General features: G+C 42.7%; 1 protein-coding gene across 2 annotated transcripts in view; it reads right to left on the reverse strand.

Moving 5' to 3' along the window:
- PTPN4 (protein tyrosine phosphatase non-receptor type 4) overlaps window positions 1–4609 on the reverse strand; it is a 229257-nt gene extending 224648 nt beyond the window's left edge. For both annotated transcript variants that reach the window (XM_042954198.1, XM_042954195.1), the window contains exon 1: window positions 4520–4609. The gene's annotated coding sequence lies outside the window, so the exon portion shown is untranslated. The remainder of the gene's footprint in view (window positions 1–4519) is intronic.
- Window positions 4610–8485: the final 3876 nt, after the last annotated feature.

Below are 8485 nucleotides of genomic sequence, written 5' to 3' on the forward strand. Positions count from 1 at the left end.
TGCTTATTACTAGGATTGAAAACCTGTCAATCATGACTGGATTAAGCAGCATTCTTCCAGGGAAAAAAGACTGAATTTTGAGGAAGACTTAAAGAGGAGGCACATGAATTGGAGACAGGAATGTTTCAACTGAGGAAACAAGGGCAGAGGAAAACACAAGAGTATTTTCTTTTTAAGCAAGAATGGGAAACAAAGCTAGTGAGATGAAGTGGGTAGAAAGCCTTCAAGGCCAAGTTGATATGTTTGGAATTAATTTGATAAGTAACAGGGAACTGTAACAGACACGTTCTTAAATGGGAAGGTGGCATGCTGAAATAAAAATTTAAAAATTCAAAAAAAATATTTAAAAATTCAAACTTCAGGGGCGCCTGTGTGGCTCAGTTGGTGGGGCATCTGACTTCAGCTCAGGTCATGATCTCATGGTTCATGGATTCAAGCCCTGTATCAGGCTCTGTGCTAACAACTCAGAGCCTGGAGCCTGCTTTGGATTCTCTGTCTCCCTCTCTCTGTGTCTCTCTCTGACCCTCTCCCACTCACGCTGTCTCTCTCTCTCTCTCTCTCAAAAATAAACATTAAAAAAAAAAAATTCAAACTTTGTTCCAAGGAAAGCACTGCCTTGAATTTAAACAATACTTAATAACTGGAGGGGAGGAGGGAGGCAGGAGGGGGGAATCCATTATCCATTATGTGTGCTTTATACATATTACCCTTCTGAAAAAGAATAACTAAAGAAAAAAGTTTAAATAATGGGTAAATATATTGGTAAGAGGAATCCTTTCAGATACAATGCTTTCAAATATTAAGTGCCACTGTATATTTTAGTAAGAATCACAGAACTCTAGAGCAAGAAGGGATGCTGGAGATAATCTTTTCAGTGACAACCTCTTCATTTTCCCAGTGGGTTAAATTGAGGCTCAAAATCAAATAATTTGCTTAATGTCATATATAAACTAGTGGAAGATTCAATACTAAAACTCAGATTTTCTAGGCAGCAAGATCTAAAGCTGTGCTATCCAATATTATAGCCACTAGCAACATCTGGTTATTTAAATTTAAACTGGTTAAAATTAAATACAATTTTAAATTCAGTTCCTCAGGCAGGACAGTCACATTCAAGTGCTCTATGCCACATATGATTAACGGCTACCATACCTGACAGTGCAGAAAAAGAGTATTTTCATCACTGTAGAAAGTTTAATTGGACAGCTTATTCTTCAGAATAAGCTTCAGAGTCAGACAGACCTAGTTTCAATTCTACTTACTGCAGTGTGGTCCTAGTTATTTAATTGCTCTTTGACCCCATTTGGGGGAGGGAGGAAGCAGGGAATTCATAATACCTACCTCACAAAGTGTACTTGATGACTACGTAAGACAACACAAAATGCTCCTTTACATTATCTGGCGCGTAACGGACATTAAACACTTCCCTTGTGTATCCTTCTATCTTTCTACTCCTCTATATAACTTCTTGGTTAAAAGATACAAACACAAGAATGCCCAAATTAGTATCTTCCCCTTAAGATAATCCACAGCACCTACTTTTCAATCTGTTCCTACCAATTTTTTCAAATACTTACACCTTTCTTCTAGCGTTGCTACTTAGGAGTAACAAAATGAAGAATGAAGGTGGGGGAGGGAGATGCCTCTAACAAAGTTTAGAGAATGTAATAAATATCCCCTCTTATTTCCCACCCTGTTGTATATATGACTATACTGACTGACCATGCAAAGGAAAAGAAATATACTAGACTGTTCCTAGATCCTGAACTTACACTGTTCCTAGATCCTGAACTTCCAAACCAATAGACGATTCTACAGTACTTGTACATTATATTCCTTATCACCATCTGCCCTAGTTGAATATTAAATGAAGAAATAACACCTTCATCTTACAATACTTTCCAGGTAAACAGTAATAAAAAAGGATTTCCAGCGTGTTAAACTAACCTTCAAGGCTTCACAGCTTAATCTACTAAACCGACAAATTTAACAAATCTAGACTACAGCATATAAAAAATTTTACATCATGTATGCGTTTACCCAGAAAAACAACAAAATTCAACTCAGTTTGTAGCCAGTGAATTTCCACCAATACTAAATTTTACGTAGGGACAACAATTCATATTTAGCCACATAGTTAAACAGACTTGCCATTTTGCATGAGGTCACCAATTTTACACTCCTAAAAACTAACACAAAAAAATTAAAGAACTTTTAAACAGTCATGTTTAAACATCCACAAAACAAGATTTCTACATATTTTTTAAAGCTTTCTTATTGCTTAAAACGGACCATATCAACTCGCAAAAGGGGGGGCAGGGGAGTGTCCTCCCAGTGTCTCCTTGAAATTTATCTGGCATTCTCTTACCTCAGTCCTTAAAGATAATTTACTCAAAAACATGACCAATGCTCCCCCATAAAGGGTTCAGAATAAGTCAAATAAATGCCAAAGAGATAACACTGCACCTTGTACTGTCACTTTACAACTCAAATAATTTTTTTAGACAAAACTAAAATATTCTGAATATACAAATCATAAAGACTAACAATATTCAATGGGGGGGAGTCACATAAAATTTTTTTTGATGAAAAAAGTCTTTATTACTATCCTACATAAAGCACTTTATACATTGAAAACAGGCTTCTATGCCTGAACCGATGAAATCTAATTTGTGACAGTCTGTAATTTTTTAAAGTCCTTCAATAATAATGAAGTGTACATTGGTCACATTAGAATAGGTCAAATGAATTTTCCTGAGGCTGCATTCTAAGTACATCTGACCCAGAAAGTATTTTTAGCAAGTGTGTTCAATCAATGCTGGTTTTATGCCTAGCCTAAATTAGAAATTGGGTGTCACAAATTTGAAGTAACAAAGTTAGTAGGGACATTTTAAAAGATATTCAGTTAGAACATAAAAAACCAAGTATGAAACAATTCTATACCCACAGCCCAGAAGCTAAGCAGGTTAGAAAGCAGGCAATAAGAAAGTTATATCTTCTCCATTACTACTTTTGAAGAACGTGTGATTTTCCAACTTAATAAACTGTAGCCTACTCAACATTAATAAATATGACAAAATAGTCATGGCTCCTTGTGTTTAGCTCCTGGCCAAATGTTTAAAACAGATTAGCTAAATCATAAATATCTCCATGTACTAAGAGACTATGATTTTCTTCTTATAAACCAAACCACTCAAGAACATGAGAATATGGGACCACACGTTTCAGTGAAAAACGGTAACAAAGATATGTGTGTCATTAAAAACAAACAAACAAAACAGAGACATAAAAACAGCTTTGTGGTAACTGGAGCATAAATTTATTCTGACAAAAAATGGTGGGATCGACAAAAGACCGCACTCTTTTATTATGAGTCAGTAAAGAAGTTCTATACAATACACAAACTTCTGCTTATGAAAAATCTTTTTTGAAAAAAATCTATAGGTGAAGTTTATATTCATCAAATTCAAGATCTAACTGATACATCTAGCTCTACTCCAGTAAGCAAGCACACCTTGGACTGAGCAATCACTTATTTTAAGGTCAGTTCCTCCTCCCTTAAAAAAAAAAAGAAAAATAATTTTTTTTCTTTGACACGTTAAGGTTCAAAAATTAGGGTAAAAAATCTGGGCTTTTACTGTTCCATGATCTTTTCCCTTAAATCATCTTTTGTAAGTCGGATATGTTGGCTTTTGGGTTAGGTTCCCCCCCGCCCCCATAAACACGTTTTAAGTGCAGTTTCAGCTAGATCCACGATCTGGTCACATAAACCTAATATTACTCCAAGTCTGATTTAAAAGCAGTTAGTACATTGCAGATATACAGGTTCCCCTGAACAAGCGCTTGAAAAGCCTACAATTCGTTGTCTGTACTGGTGTCACAATATAAGGTAACCCAACACATAAAAGCCTCCCATTTCAAATTTCGCAGAAACACCGATACATGTATCTTTGCAACTGTAAACTGTTCCATCCTAAGGAAACCTTGGGAAATGCATCGGTATCGTCTACTTAGCTACATCTCAACTTTTTTTTTTTTTTTTGGCCCAACTACAGATTCCTAAACACAAGTATATACCGGTGGAATCACAAGAGGCTTAAAACTTCAACGGTAGAGACAGTTTGCCCATGCAGCAGAAGCAAGAAGCACTCACACGAGCCCATTAAAAAACAGAAACAAAACCAAAAAGGAAGCCTACCAACGATGGAAAACTCAGAAGATTCCAAAACCTTACCTAGAGTTTAGGTACTGTGGAACATTCCATCTCCGCACCGATTCCATTCCCTTCTCCCTTCTCCCTTCGCTCACCCGTAACAGATTCCAACATTAACCCCAGGAGCTGCGGGAGCAGAGGTCCCGAGAAGAAAGGGGGGCGGGGGTACAAGCATCATTTTTCCCCTTCTCTGAAATCAACCTAGTGCCTCCGGCTTGCCCTACCTGGCTCGCCTCCCACACCCAGGTAACAGCCTCGCGCGCCTCGCAGGGCCGAGACGCCGGCCGGAACCCCAGAGCCTCTTACCTTCGGTGCACAGCCGCGTCCTCTCGGCTGGAGAAGAAAAGCCTCGAGGCCCGGGCGCGCCGGGGCGAAGCGCGTCCGCCGCGCGGCTCCCGGGGGCTCCCTCAGCGTCCCCCCAGCAGCCGCCGCCGCAGCGGCCGCGCCACGGCCCCGAGCCGCCAGCACCACCTCATACTGCGGGGCTGCAGCGGGCCGGCGCCGCCGGGGAGGCGGGAGGGAGGCGGGCGGCCGGCGCGCTCTCCCACCTCCCTGCGGGGATGAGATAATCCACACACCCCCAAAGTGCCGTGGGGGAGGGGAGCCCCGGGGCGGGGGGCCTGGCCCCAAACCTCGGACCCTTCGGCCAAAGCCAAGTCTCTCCTGTCCCCGACTCAGGCCCGGAATTCAGCCCCCGGGGACCCAGGAGTCCTGAGAGAACAATGTGGGGGGGCCGCGAGGAGCGGAAAAGCGCGCAGCGCGGTGTGAGCGGGCGGGTAATCCGGGGCAGCGTTTGTGTGTGAGAGTGCAAGAGGAGCTCAACCTCCCCCCTCCTTCTCCTCCTCCTCTTCCTCCACCTCCTCCTCCTCCTCCTCCTCCTCCTCCTCCTCCGTCTCCTCCTCCTCCCTCAAGCACACCCCGTCTCCCAGGCCACAGCATAGCAACCGAACATGGCGGCTGCGCAGACGCCGCCACTCAGCGGCCGGGAGCGGCGGCGGCCGCAACTGGAGGCGATCTCGCGAGAGGGGAGGCCAAAAACCCTTCCAGCTAGAGCCGACAGGAGAGGTTGCACCCGCGCGCGAGCGGGGGGACACGCAGGTGCGAAAGAGGCCGGACCTGGGTAGGTTGGGGAGGGAGGGCTGGGAGGAGGGGGCGGGGCGCTGTGGCCCCGCCCCATGCCCCAGCAGCGATTGGTTACTTGAACTGCGACCCCTGCTGGACCTACTGACCTAAGGGACCGGCCGAGGAGCAGAAACCTAAGTTTTAAAGGGGAAAACCGGACCTCTGGGCCCCAAATGTCCCAACTTCAGTGCTGATAGAGGATACAGGTTTTAGGATGTAGTTTTGAATCATTTCCTCTCCTAAATATAGACTCTAAAACAAAGAACAAACAATGTTCTTTTACGAAACAGACGTCTGGGTGCCTTCTGTGTGCCAGGAGCGGTGTGCTTTTAAAAATTGAATTAATTCACCATGATAACACATATGAATTTGGTGTTATCACACCAGGGGTTTTACCCACGTGCATTCATATTTTACTGATGGTACAAACTTATTTGTGATAAGACAGATGCCTACGGGCTGGGTGATCTCAGCTGAAATGATGAGGGATTTGGGGACCGTCGCACTTTTCTTTTTGCAATCATTTTTGTCCCTGTCCTTTCCTGTAGCCTGGTGCCTTCTTGCTCTTCCTTGCTCTTAGCTTCAGTACCCCACCAGAGCCGAGGTCACACAAGCGTTCTTTCAAGCAGCGCTTTGTCTCCAAGCCAACAAAATGCCTCTTTATTAATCAGGACAGGTTTTTACAAGATGAAATCTTGTAAATTTATACAGATCTGTGAAAGACAGCGATTTCTATTGACTCTCTTCTCCTTCGCATGCCTGCTCAGTTTTCCCATTTTAAAAAGACAGCTTGTCAGTCCGTATTTTTCCTGCTTTACCTCTTCTACTGACTGTCCTTCCCAGAGCTTAGTTCCAGCAAGTGTTCATTCATCCTCCCCCAAATATGCTTTCCTGCCCCTAGCTCTCCTTTTTCCATGCCTTTGTTCATACTATTCCCCCTACTGAAATGCTCTTCGCTTCATCTCCACCTATCAACATCCAGTCATCCTTCCGACCTAAGGTCATGTGGTACTTCCACCAGAAGTAAGAATTCCTCCTTTGACATTTGTAGTTCTTGGTTTATACCTCCCTTCTGTTTTTAATAGGATACTTATGCTTGTGTGGGCCTTATCACCACTACTACCTGATAACCCATTGAGGGCAATCATCTTTGTATCAAACTTGTAATATAAATACAGCTGGAGTCTCCACGTTGGAGGGGTTGAAGGAGACATTTTTTTTGTTTTGGGAACCTCCATAGAATGAGACCTTTAGATAAACAAATGTAAGACTCATATCCATCTACTGTTCTTTGGGAAAATTATTAAGTCATTCTTTAAAAACTTGATATATATGGGGCACTTGGGTGGCTTAGTCAGTTAAGCATCTGACTTCAGCTCAGATTATGATCTCACGGTTTGTGGGTTCGAGCCCTGCATCTCTCTGCTGTCAGTGCAGAGCCTGCTTAGGGTTCTCTGTCTCCTTCTCTTTCTGCCCCTCCCCTGCACATGTGCACTCTCTCTCTCTCCCTCTCTTTCTCAAAAATAAACATTTTTAAAAATTGATATATAATTCACATACCATAACATTCATCCTTTTAAAGTGTACAGGAGTTGGGGCGCCTGGGTGGCGCAGTCGGTTAAGCGTCCGACTTCAGCCAGGTCACGATCTCGCGGTCTGTGAGTTCGAGCCCCGCGTCAGGCTCTGGGCTGATGGCTTGGAGCCTGGAGCCTGTTTCCGATTCTGTGTCTCCCTCTCTCTCTGCCCCTCCCCCGTTCATGCTCTGTCTCTCTCTGTCCCAAAAATAAATAAAAAACGTTGAAAAAAAAAAAATTTAAAAAAAAAAATAAATAAAAATAAAGTGTACAGGAGCACCGGGATGGCTCAGTGGGTTAGGCGTCCGACTTGGGCTCAGGTCATGGTCTCGCAGTTCGTGGGTTTGAGCCCCGTGTCGGGCTCTGTGCTGACAGCCCCTCCCCCACACATGCTCTGTGTGTGTGTGTGTGTGTGTGTGTGTGTGTGTGTGTGTCTCAAAAATAAATGAACACTTAAAAAATAATAATAATAAAGTGTACAGTTTAGTGCTTTGTAGTATATTTGCAGAGTTGTGCAACCATCACCACTATCTACTTCCACAACATCATCACCCCCAAAAACCTCTCATACCCATTAGCAGCCACTCTTCACTCCCTCCTCTACCAGCCCCTGACAACCACTAATCTACTTTCTGCCTTTATAGGTTTGCCTACTCTGGACATGTCATATAAATGAAATCATACATACTGTAAATTCTCTACAAAAATATGTAAATTTTTGCTCATCTTTAAATTACAATCTCTAAAAATTAATATATGCCTATTCTAGATCATTTTGATGACCACTTTGTAACCAAACACTGCCACCTGATTTCATATTTGGCACCGAGAACTGTAACTTTAATTTTCTTGGGCAAATGAGAAAAAAGTAGAGTACTTCTTGGGGCGCCTGGGTGGCTCAGTCGGATAAGTGCCTGACTCTTGGTTTCAACTCAGGTCATGATCTCACTGTTCGTGGGTTTAAGCCCTACATTGGGCTCTGTGCCAACAGCACAGAGCCTGCTTGGATTCTGTTTCTCTCTCTCTCTCTCTGCCTCCCCCGCCCCCCCACCCCCCCGCCTGCTGGTGATCTCTCAAAATAAATAAATAAACAAACAAAAAAAGTAGAGTACTTCTTGCGGGGATGACAACGTTCTGCCTAAGTGAAGATCAAGCATCCTCATGGCACAACATACAAAAGTTTCACAAAAATTCAAACAAAGAAGAATGTAGGGATAATTCAGTTGATTATAAGCATGCCTTTAAAAACCCATGCCATAGCAGTGAGTTCCATTTTCTCATCACAAGGGACACTTTAATTTCAGCAAAACAACATCATCTACTACACTACATGCATGATATTAATTGAATTTTTAATTTTGTTGATTTAATTTGCAAAATTGTTTAGTTTATAGGTGTAAAAAAGCTCACAGCTGTGAGAATAAGGACTTTATACCTAATCTTATGTTTATCCATGATTAAGAAACATAATTTAAGTGATTTAATTTCACATTTGAGAGTTAGCAAGATCTTTCTTTGCATTTCAGAGTGACCCCAAACATTGCTAGATATTGGCAGACACTGCTATTGACTGTGA

The sequence above is a fragment of the Panthera leo genome, chromosome C1 (genome assembly GCF_018350215.1).
Source record: "Panthera leo isolate Ple1 chromosome C1, P.leo_Ple1_pat1.1, whole genome shotgun sequence".
In the NCBI taxonomy this organism is placed as follows: Eukaryota; Metazoa; Chordata; class Mammalia; order Carnivora; family Felidae; genus Panthera; species Panthera leo.